Source organism: Ursus maritimus, unplaced genomic scaffold, assembly GCF_017311325.1.
Source record: "Ursus maritimus isolate PB19 unplaced genomic scaffold, ASM1731132v1 scaffold_19, whole genome shotgun sequence".
Taxonomy (NCBI): domain Eukaryota; kingdom Metazoa; phylum Chordata; class Mammalia; order Carnivora; family Ursidae; genus Ursus; species Ursus maritimus.
This window is the reverse complement of record NW_024424341.1, coordinates 55,386,970-55,398,440: the sequence shown is the minus strand read 5'-3', so window position 1 is coordinate 55,398,440 and position 11,471 is coordinate 55,386,970. Positions and strand designations below refer to the sequence as shown.

The following is an 11,471-nucleotide window of genomic DNA, read 5'->3' as shown; positions in this document are numbered from 1 at the left end:
TCCCTAACTAGGTCATTAAATCTTGCAGGGGGTGGCAGGGAGGCACACACAGATACAAACTAGTTAAATGGCATCTCACAGCCAAGTTATCTTGACAGCTTTCATCCGTCAGCAGGATCACTGCACAATGATGTTCTTCAAGGAGACAGGTAGGTCTCTTGGGGCTAATGATAACTAAGTGCACACAATTATAATCAGACTGATAACAATCAATCCCTACCCTTGGAACAGACACTCAAACTCAACAGCTGAGAGAGAATATATCTGCTGCCAGGGAAGCTAGATCACCTGGATCGCCACAGCCTCAAATGCTCCTTCCCACATCTATGCTTGCTTTCTGCAACCTTTACTCTGTAGAACAACAAATTATCTTTTTAAAGTACAGATCTATCTTCTCTATTCCCTGCTTATAATCCCTCAGAGCTCCCCTCTGCCCTTCTACTAAAACCCCAAATTCTTATACATCCCAAAATGGGATCTCATCTCCACCATTCTACCTTTTTCTCACTAGACTGTGGCCTTCCTTCAGTTTCCCAGATGACCCATTCATTCGTTCTCATTCACCATTCAACAAAAAATTACTGGTCTTGTAAATTACCTACTACTGTGCCAAGCACTGCCCTACATACTGCGGATACAGCAATGAACAAGAGACAAAGATCCTTGCTCACACTCTAGCAAGGGGAAACAGACAATCAGAAAACAAAAAAGTGAGAGAGTTAATAATGTGGGAATCTGGAAGAAGATTGTGCCAAGCAGAGTAAACACAACCGCAAAGGCTCCGTGGCCAAGTAATAGTCTTCTTTTCATGTGTTTCTTGTTGTTAACTCCAAGAAGATGAGGATCTAATGTCTTATTTACTCTGCTCTCTATCCAACCTCAGCACTGAACCTAGTACCTGGCTCGATAATTACTGCTAAATGGGTAAGTGAGTCAGTGTCTAAAGAAAAAAGCACCCCGCCAAAAAAACAAAAAACCCCAAAACAAACAAAAAACCCCCAACCAAACAAAACCCAAAAAGGTGTCCCCCAAGTAATAAAAGTGTCACCTCAAGTTATCAAGGCCCCTGCAGACATTACACAGGTTTCAAATTTACTAATACGGTTTATGATCAAAGTGCATTTAGTGCTACTTCAAGAGACAGCCTAATAACAACATGCGTCTTACCAAGGCATCATCCCAGAAAGAGGGAAAAGCATAAAAAGTGAGAGCAAGGACCTTCAAAGATAAAAAGTAATCAAGACATTAAAAGTATGCAGAAAACCAGAATTCATTATTTACTCCAATGGCGTGCCCCAACGCACTGACAGTTATGCTAGTTAAAAGCTTATCTCGGATGGACTGTTCCCCTCCAACTTCACTATCACAGCCTTGGTTGTGCCCTTTTCTTGCAAAGCCTGGACTATGGGGAGTTTCCTCACTGGTCTCTCCCAGGTCCAAGCAGTGTGTACTGTGCTCTGTGTTGATTTTAATACAGGAGCGCCTGGGTGGCTCAGTCGTTAAGTGTCTGCCTTCAGCTCAGGTTCCTGGGATCACGCGCCGCGACGGGCTCCCTGCTCAGTGGGAAACCTACTTCCCCCTCTCCCACCCCCCTTGCTTGTGTTCCCTCTCTCACTGTCTCTGCCAAATAAATAAATAAAATCTTCAAAAAAAAATTTTTTAATACAGTTTTTGTCGCAACATTTTTTTTAAAAGATTTTATTTATTTATTTGACAGAGAGAGACAGCTAGAGAGAGAGGGAACACAAGCAGGCGGAGTAGGAGAGGAAGAAGCAGGCTCCCAGCAGAAGAGCCTGATGCGGGGCTCGATCCCATAACGCTGGGATCACGCCCTGAGCCGAAGGCAGACGCTTAACGACTGAGCCACCCAGGCGCCCCTGTCGCAACATTTCTACCCCAATTTGACTCCAACCTACCTTTTCAACCTTTTTTCCAACTGTCCCTCAACCAGAACTCCATGCTCCAGATCAACTGTTCCCTGACCGTGCCTTGCATATTCCTGTTTCCAAACCCCTACACCGGCTACACCCCTCATCTGGAATACCATTATACTTCTCCCCTTTCTGAATATTAAGTTTAAAATAATGCCTTCTCTGCCCATCCCCACTATGATAAATTCATCATCCCCAAGCAGTCATAGCATTCATTTGGCCACACTTGTACTTCATATACTCTTCTCTGTATCACCAGAACTGAAAGCCTGCAGACTGCATTTCCCAGACTCCTTTGCCAGCTGGCTTTCACTTAGGTTCTGCCAAAGGCTAGAGACTGGATGGCAGGAAGAGGGATACAACACTCTTTTCCTGCTTCTGGTCTGTCTGCAGCAGCAAAGCAACTGTGGAGGGCTGCAGGCAACTGCACACACCACAGACTCTGGCGCCGTCGGTGGGGTGCTCGCTCTTGGGTTCCTGCTGGACTGCAGCAACATGGCTCCAACAGCAGCAGCAAGTCAGCAGCTCTAAACTCCGACGCTCCAGGCCCAAAGGCAGCCAGCTTCCTGATCTCTGGGTAACAACCCCCTTCTCCCTTTTGCTTCTCCAAACACCCCCTCTTTTCCTCCTTTTGCTCTTCCTGCCCTTCCAACACCTCTGGAATAAACCCCTTGCATGTAAATCCCACTCTGCTTGAAGTATCTAGAGTGGAGTTTCCACTTTCCTGACTGGACAATAACTGACAACAGCAGATGAGGAGGAAATAAAAACAGCCGCATCAACTATGATAGAAAAGGAAATCAAAAATGGCAAAAGAAGACTACTGATTAAGAAAAAAATCCCACAATGAAATCCTACAACATATCTCCCTTGGTATATCACAATGTACTTTTTGAGTGCTGAAGATTAAGATGCTAGTTTGCTGTACATTCAGCTATATATTTATAGTATAGTTTAGCTGTATGTTTTTTCCGAAGGAAGTCGATACCGCATCTCTCTTTGACGAAGCAAGTTTCTACAGAATAGGGAGAACCCTTCCAAGCATTTCCTTCTGTCTCCCCAGCACCTCACACACAGGAGGTCCTTCTTAGGTATGTGGTTCCTGACTGATGACTGCTATAAAGCTTTGGAATTCATGGAGATTGGGGGATGAAGGCCAGGCAGTCAGTCTAGTTCTAAAAAGCAACTTGAAAACAAATCTCAACCAAAGCCCTGAACAAAAAAATTCTGAAACTTTATCAGTACTCAAATGCAGCCAATAAGGAGGGGGAGACACACAGGGCAGGGATTTTCACCTCTTCCTTGACAAAGCCACCCCAGAACCTATAAAGTCTAGCTCTATACTTCTGATGAAGGCCTCCATTCTTTTGTTTAAAGATCTAGCCTGAAAATCCCATTACATAAAACTGCCCAGAATACATTTACCTTTCTCAGAAGGATGAATAACTGAGTCAGTCTGGAGCTGATGTAAACCTCCGGCTCCTGAAAGTATCTGTGTTTCCAACCTGCTCAGAGATCATGTAGACATCTCTTAAGTCTTATCTTAAATTCATTTGCCGATATTATATTAAACCAAGATAAGGAGAAGTGGTGTTGGAAGGTGTAAACTTTTTTAAAGCCTCCTAAGTCCGGAGGCTAACGACTATTAAAACCATACCTACGGACCTCCATCACATCATCTGCTGCTCCAGCTTTCCATTAACAAAAAAATGTTTCACGAAATGGAAACCTTAGAAAAGATATAAACCCCACCAAAAGCATAAAAGCAGCTTGACTTTCACAGACTTCCAGAACTGAGCCATCAGCTGTTGTCATTTTCATACTTCATTTACCAACATGCCTAAGAGATAAATACTTGAACATTTCCAGCCCATTCCGTTATTACTTTGAACAACCTTACCATAAGAAACCAGACCCTACAACACAATACAAGCATTTTCCAGGTATTAGGCATAATAAATTCCTTTCAGAGACTGGCAAATAAAAAGTTCTGGTAAAATGGGATTTACTGAATGCTTCATAGATAATCAGCTTTCAAAAAAATCAGAATATATGAAAACAAATCTATCAATTACCATAGACAATCATATTATTTGATACTTAAGCCAATGCTTCCTCACAATGTGGGGCTCTGGTTCATTGCTTATTTGCCATCTCCTGAGGGCCATCTTGGGGGCAGGTGAAAAATAAAAGGCCAGTCAGAGCAGGAGGGGTATACCAGTGTGAAGTTTTCTCCCGGCACAGTACGTGGGGAAGGGGAAGGAACAGAAGATGCCCTAGAACTGGCTTTACAAACACACACACACACACACACACACACACACACACACACACAGAGACACCACCAGTTTTCTCATCTCTTTTATACCAGCAAATAATCACTAGCCAGGCACAGCACTAAACAATATGCATGTGGTTTCATTTCATTTTTCACAATAATTCAACACAGCAGGCACTATGACAACCCTTATTTTACAGATGAGAAAACAGGCTCAGAAAGGTGAAGTGACTCATTCTAGATCACCCAGCTTCGTGTGACCCTTGCTGCCTGCTTCTGAAGCCCGCACACCTGGCTTAACCCCAACGCTGCACTGCTGCAAAGACAGGATGGACAAAAACAGCTGTGCAGCTTGAGCTTTCTCAAGAAAAATCAAAGCTACAAGTGCTAGAATCCACTTGTTCTATTAGCAGAGCTTTCCACTGTGAGGAGGGGTAGGCTCTTCTTTACCCAGAGGTAAACTTTAATAATATACTCCCCACAATGATGTGTAAGTACTTTACGCAGGTCAAAGTCCTAGTATATACCTTGCCTTACAACTTGTGAAATCCACCTGGGAAGGATAGGTATCCCCTTCATTCCCTAGATAAGAACACTGAGACCTAAAGATTACATGCCTCATCCATGGTCAGAAGGATTCAAAATGCTGTCTCCTCAAGGGGAACAGTGATGTCACCCAAGACTCACAAGAGAAACAGGATGTCTGCCATAGTCTGAAACACAAAGACCATTTCCAAAGTGACACTTAATGGAAAATGGTTGTCTTTAAACGTCAGTATAATCTGCAATTGAGAATCAATATAAGCTTTAGTGGTCTCAACATTAAATTGTGAGAAAACACGAACTTGCACCTTTCTTTATTTCTCAAACCACGGAAGGGACAAGGCAAGGTAAGTTTTTGCCCTTAACTTCGTTTTCTTCCTCACCCCATTGCAAAAATGCATTTCTACTCACACAGAAAGTACACCTGAAAAATCACCAAAGAAGAAATTATGTGACTTCACTATTCTGGAAACACTCTTTCAAAGTTCCAGAAAAACTATTTCTTTCATACTGATCAGATGACAATGTTCATATAAATCCTGTGAGGGCTGGCCCCTCATAAGGACAATCATAAAATTAAATACTATGGGAAGAAAATCAGTCTCAATTTTATTTTTAATATTTTATTTATTTGACAGAGCAGAGAGCACAAGCAGGGGGAGCTGCAGGCAGAGGGAGAGGGAGAAGCAGGTTCCACCACTGTGAAGAGAGCCTAACACAGGGCTCAACCCCAGGACCCCAGGACCATGACCTAAGCCGAAGGCAGACACCTAACTGACTGAGCCACCCAGGTGCCCCTAAAGGAATTAAAATGCCTATACTAAACATCAGTGAGTAGGTGAAAATCCAATCTCAAGAACTTTTATCTTTTATCTCAATCTCAAGAACTCACAAAACAGAAGAGTAAAATGTGACGCAGCGCACAGTGGGAAAAGACCTCTCCCTGACTTCTCTTTCACTAAAAGTGAAAAACACCAGGATACAGTGTAAACAAAGTCAAGTCCATTTAAAATTTCAAAGGAAAAATGATAATAACTCAAAGAATGAATCAGAAGTGACATTTTATTCATAAATCAAAGCTGCCTTAGAAATTTCACATCACTGTTTCACTCTCAAAATCTCTAACCTCAAGGTAAGAATCTCATTTCAGCAGGTCATTTTTGACAAATTCGCCAAATCTAAAGGAAGCCTGACTTTGTCCATGAGCTTCTGAGCTGTGTGGAAATAACTTTCCTTGAAACCCACGGGCAACGGATTGCATCCTAATTGCATCATTTGCTCTTTGTTTTGAAGGTGCTGGGGACAAATCTGAAGGGCAAGGGAGTTGTATCCAAAAACACTCAACCTGGCAGGCCTGTCTGGCTCAGTTGGTAGAGCATGAGACTCTCGATCTTGGGGTCGTGAGTTCAAGCCCCACGTTGGGCTTACTTTAAAAAAAAAAAAAAAAAGGAAAAAGAAAAATTCAAAAAAAAATTTTTTAATTAAAAAAAAAAATCCTCAGCCTAATAATTAAAAGTGGAAGCATATGGAAAACAACTGCATCCTGACTTTATGATTAAAAAAAGCCCAAATCAGTAGATAACTTTGGTTTTTCCCAACATGCAGTCTCCACCAATGTGAAATTGTATGTAAGAATTTAATAGCCAATCTGAAATATTTTTAAAAACTAGGAAGAACTCAGTGGAAAGGCAGAAACAAACCCAATACAGAAACACTTCAAAAATATTTGTAAGTAAATATGCTCTCTTCATACATTCTCAGTCGGTGAAGACAGTATTACAAATCTATATCCCAATCCTNNNNAAGGGATTCACTTACAATGGAAGGAATTAAGTCCCTGAATCCACCTAAACCCCGGGATCACACTCCTCTACTGGTGCAAAAAGCTTCCACCCAATCTCCCTACGCTAACTTGCTTACAATATGCTATGGAAACCTCGCTGGGGATTGGATAATGTAAAAATGCCGGCAGTAACCTTGTCACACATTTTAAATATTTTTAATCTGTTTCAATTATAGGTCAAAGGTAGGGTGGGGGCAGTACTCATAATAAATAAGAGAAAAGCACTTCATAATCTTCAAAGTGCTTTCTCATTTAATCCTCACAGCAATTCCAAGCAGAGACTGGTGCCCACTGTCCAGATCACAGAATTTTCATGCTGGTGAAGGGACTAACATCCCACCCAATACATTGCACTAGAATAGAAGTAGGGGTTCTTGTCCAGTTGTATTGTATTCTCGGGACCCAGAAGAGTACCTGGTACGTGGTAAATGCTCATCAACACCTCTATCACATGTTCAAAAAGTCCAATCTGGGGGCGCCTGGCTGGCTCAGTTGGTGGAAGTGTGTGACTCTTAATCTCAGGGTTTTGAGTTAGAGCCCCACGTTGGGTAGAGAGATTACTTAAAAATAAAATCTTAAAAAAAAAAAAAAGTCCAATCCACTTTGGAGAGAAGATAACCCCAGTCCAAAAGTACTATAGCACAGCCAGGGCCATAACGCTAGTCACCTCTTCCCCACACTCCTATTTCTACGTAGGGGTGGGTTCTTCCCCCTAACCAGCCTAACCAGGCTGTCACTGAGGTTATAAAAGGGTTCCCCAAAATCTCTCTCAGGAACTCAGAACTCACACCGGCATCTCATCATTTTTTATGTTTTCAATAAATTTAACCTATACCATTTTCCTCCTGTAAGCAGGCACTGAGTTCCTTCTTATGCATCAGTCTTCACTTTTGTTCCACAACCCTTCATTATGTATAATAATATGCCCCTATAGTACGCATACAGGCAGTGCTTACTCTGTACAAAGGACAGTGCCCATGGAAGATAAAGATAAAGGAGCGTCAGTGCTCTAAGGGACTTCCAGGTTGATGATAATTAAGATAGGCAGTATCAGGAAGGAGACCTGGACCTGCAAATTATGGGAGAAAGACAGCCTCAGCAGAGGGACCGACGTGAGCTGACAGAACCTGAATGTGTGTGTTCAGGAGAAAGCAAGTGGTGCATCTGACTGGAAAACGTGGTACAGGATGAGGAAGCCAAGTGATGATCTAGAATCAACCTGTGGAAAGAACTAACTTGAGGACAAGAAACTGCCATGTCATTCCACAAGCAGTTTCTCACTCCCTCCTGACACCTCTGTTTCCTACTGGTCCCACGTGTCCTCTTTGCCAAAGGGGGGGGGGGGGGAAGCACACAAAAGACTTGGAGTATTCACTCTATATCCTTATTATGTTCTTTTTATTTGGAAAAGTTTTCTCGGCATTATCTTATTATGATGGACAATTTCAGGATCAAGGGTACCAACTGTGGCTCTACACCTACCCAATGGGTCAATTAACCAAGTAATCTTTTACCAGTTAGGATCCCTTTGACAATCTGATGAAAATTTGGACCCTTTCCCTCAGAAAAATGCACTTATGCAAAAAATTCAGGAACCCCAAATTAAGAACCTTTGTGCTAGCAAAAAGTATAGCACAGGCAAAAAAACAAAGACTCAGTTACTATTTCTACTACTAATTAGGAGTACCCAATTTTCCCATTCACTAAGTAGAATTCTCTTTCTTCTGAGTGACACAGTCAGTGAATAAATAAAATGAGGGAATTTCTCCAAGATTTATAGTCTTTGCCCACTAGTAACAATACAACTGCCATCTATTGGGCCCTACTGTGTAACAGGCCCTCTGCAAAGCAATGGACGTGTAGTATATAATGTGAAAGTCCTATAGGCACCAAATAGTTATATTCCTGTTTACACACAAGGAAACCGAAGCTCAGAGGGGTCAACCCTGACCTGACCCAAGGCAACCTAGCTGGAAAATGGCACAGCCGGGTTTGGAACTCTGGCATTTTGACTTTCAAAGCCCAGCTATACCTACTCCCAGCAGAGGTGACCTTGTCACCATATTGATTAGTGGGACAGATCAAAAGATACTGCCATCTCCTAGTTAGTAAATAGTGAAGTCCAAGGGTCCAGTCCAGAATTACACACCCTCTGGGTGCCCAAAAAATACTTGCTAAGTGACTAGGAAAAAGAGAACCCTATACTCTTGACCAGAGTGGGGTGAATGGTGCCAACAGTCTTGAAAAGAGTTCCATGTGAACACATGTGTCACAGCTTGGGCTTCATTGCTTCCAAATGGACCTCTCCAGCTTGGCAGTGGCCCTAAGCACTAATCTGTTACACCCCCACATGCAAAGTTTTGCAACACTCCAATGAGGTAATGAGATAAGTAAACAGTAAAATTTCACTAAAATATAAAGTTCAAATAAATAATCTTTTTCCTGTGTTTCTACCCTGTACATCCTCTAAGACTACAGCCATGATACAACACGATAGTTGTTCCCATAAGACTACTAACTACCATTTCTGAGTACTTACAGTGTGTATCACCAAAAACCTATTTATTTACGGCCAGGACCTAGTCATCCTCATCTTTATGTGACCACTGCTCAGCTACTTGGACCTAGCAAAGCAGTGATTACTATTTTAAATACGAAGATTTTTTTGTTAAATAATAAGAGAACAAATGAAAGCTTAAGAGCCACAATACCAAGCTTCCCCCAAGACAGAATTACACAATTCTCCCTTAGATATTCAACAGTACAATTACTTGCAACAAGGACTCCTCCAAGTAAGTATCACAGAAAAACAACATGCAGTGCCCAATCTAAAACGGTGAAATAAAAGGAAGACAAAATGAGGCCATGGGTCTCAGTGTTACTCTAAATCAGTGGTTCTAATCTTTTTTGGGTCATGGATTCCTTTGACAATTTAATGAAAGCTACAGATCCTTTCCCCACAAAAAATAAACAGAACCAACATGCACCACATACTCTTGAGAGCGTCATGGACACTCCCTCAACCCAATCCCTTAAGGATCACAGACCCTCAGTTTATAGCCTTTGCTTAGAATCCGCATTTCTAGCCGCATCTAACTAGAGGCAATACAAATTCACCAACCATTTTGGTTTTTTAGGGGTCATACTGACATGAAGGGAAATTGAAGACAGAGGTGACGGCTTTGCCACTTCCAACATCTTACCACCCACCATAAGGGCCTCTACTCCTCTTGCAACCTGAGTCTTGTTATTCAGCCACAGTAACAAACCGTGGGGTGAGGATGTTCTATTTCTCCCAACGAGAATGTAAGAAATTCAAAAGCAGGGACCATATTTGATAGTATTATGTATTCCACCTAGGGTTTGTACACATTCTAGGTAATTAATCGTTGATTGATTTACTAAAGAACAGATTTAAAACAACCTACACATTATCTCTTAGGATAAAATGAGATAAATTCACATAGTACAGGAAAAGATATGCTATATAACTAGCAGATTTTTAAATAATTACCTAAATTAGACCCCTGGAGCTTGATATACAAGAAATACAAGAATAAGTCTGTAAAAAAAATGTGTTTTCTCATCTCTGTAGTCTTCTTTACGCAGGGGTTTGGCCATCTATGGCTTATATGCCGGTTTACAGCAAACTACAGCCACCATTCCTTTAAAAGCATAAGCAAAACTGCCAGTGGAGCCTGAGAAGATGTGAGGAGTCCTGCTTCTTGTGGAGCTATATTTTTTTAAAGATTTTTTTTTAAAGTAATCTTTATACCCAGCATGGGGCTCAAACTCATAACCCTGAGATCAAGAGTCTCATACTGCCCTGACTGAGCCGGCCAGGCGCCCCTCCTACGGAGCTATTTATTTAGGAAACATCTCCTGAGCATCACGGATGCTTAGATTCCTGGGTTATATGCCTTTGGGGGGGGGGGGGGGCAGAGAATCTTAAGCAGGCTCCACGCCCAGCATGGAATCCAACATGGGGCTCAAGACCCTGGGCCGAAATCAAGAGTCGGACACTTAACTGAATGAGCCACCCAGGGGCCCCGTGGGTTATATGCTTAGAGATAAAATAATGAAAAGCACAGCCTCTACTTTCAAGGTGCTTAAGATATAGTTGGAGAAAGAGAAAAGAAAACAGGCAGTTCGATCACAGAGTAGTAAGTACCACATCAGTGGCAAACTCAGACAAGGCCTGACCACTGAGGGCCAGTCAGGGAAGGCTTTCTGAGAGGAATAAAATCTAAGCCAGATCTAAAGAATTAAAAGAAATCAGTTAAGTTTTTGTTTGTTTGGTTTGGTTGGGGATGGGGGTAGCAGAACACCCTAGATAAAAGGAAACAGTATATGAAAAGGGCCCAGAAGCATGGATCCCTGGGAGAGCTACAGTCACTCAACATGGCTGGAACACTGAATTTAAGGAAGAAAGTGGACAGAGACAGGGAGAGCTCCTGGAGGGCCCTTATATAAACAAATTTATGTATGCTTCCCCCTTCCTAAAGTCACAGCCCTCAAATGCTCTTGCTCTTCTTGGCTTAAAAAAACAAACCTACACACACACACAAAACAAAACAACAACTTATTTTGGAATGACTTTAGATTTACAGAAAAGTTGCAGATTATTACAGAGTTCCTATATCCCATTCACCAGCTGCCCCGAATATTAACATAACCAAGGTACGTGTGTCAAAACAAAGAAATTATCTTTGGCACAAAAACTAAACCATAGACTTTATTGGTATTTTACCAGTTTTTCCATCAATTCTCTTTTCCTCTTTTCCAGGATCCAATCCAAGATTCCCACATTCCACTTAATTCAAAGACTTAAAAATTCCTTCCTTTACCTCCAAGCACCACAGATTTATCATTTATC

The 11,471-nt window shown here is 41.9% G+C and overlaps 1 non-coding gene across 1 annotated transcript; it reads left to right on the top strand.

Annotated features, from left to right (window-relative positions):
• Nucleotides 1-6,104: 6,104 nt before the first annotated feature.
• On the top strand, nt 6,105-6,177 carry TRNAE-CUC. Its single transcript has one exon. It is a non-coding gene; the product is annotated as a tRNA-Glu (tRNA).
• The last annotated feature ends 5,294 nt before the right edge of the window (nt 6,178-11,471 follow it).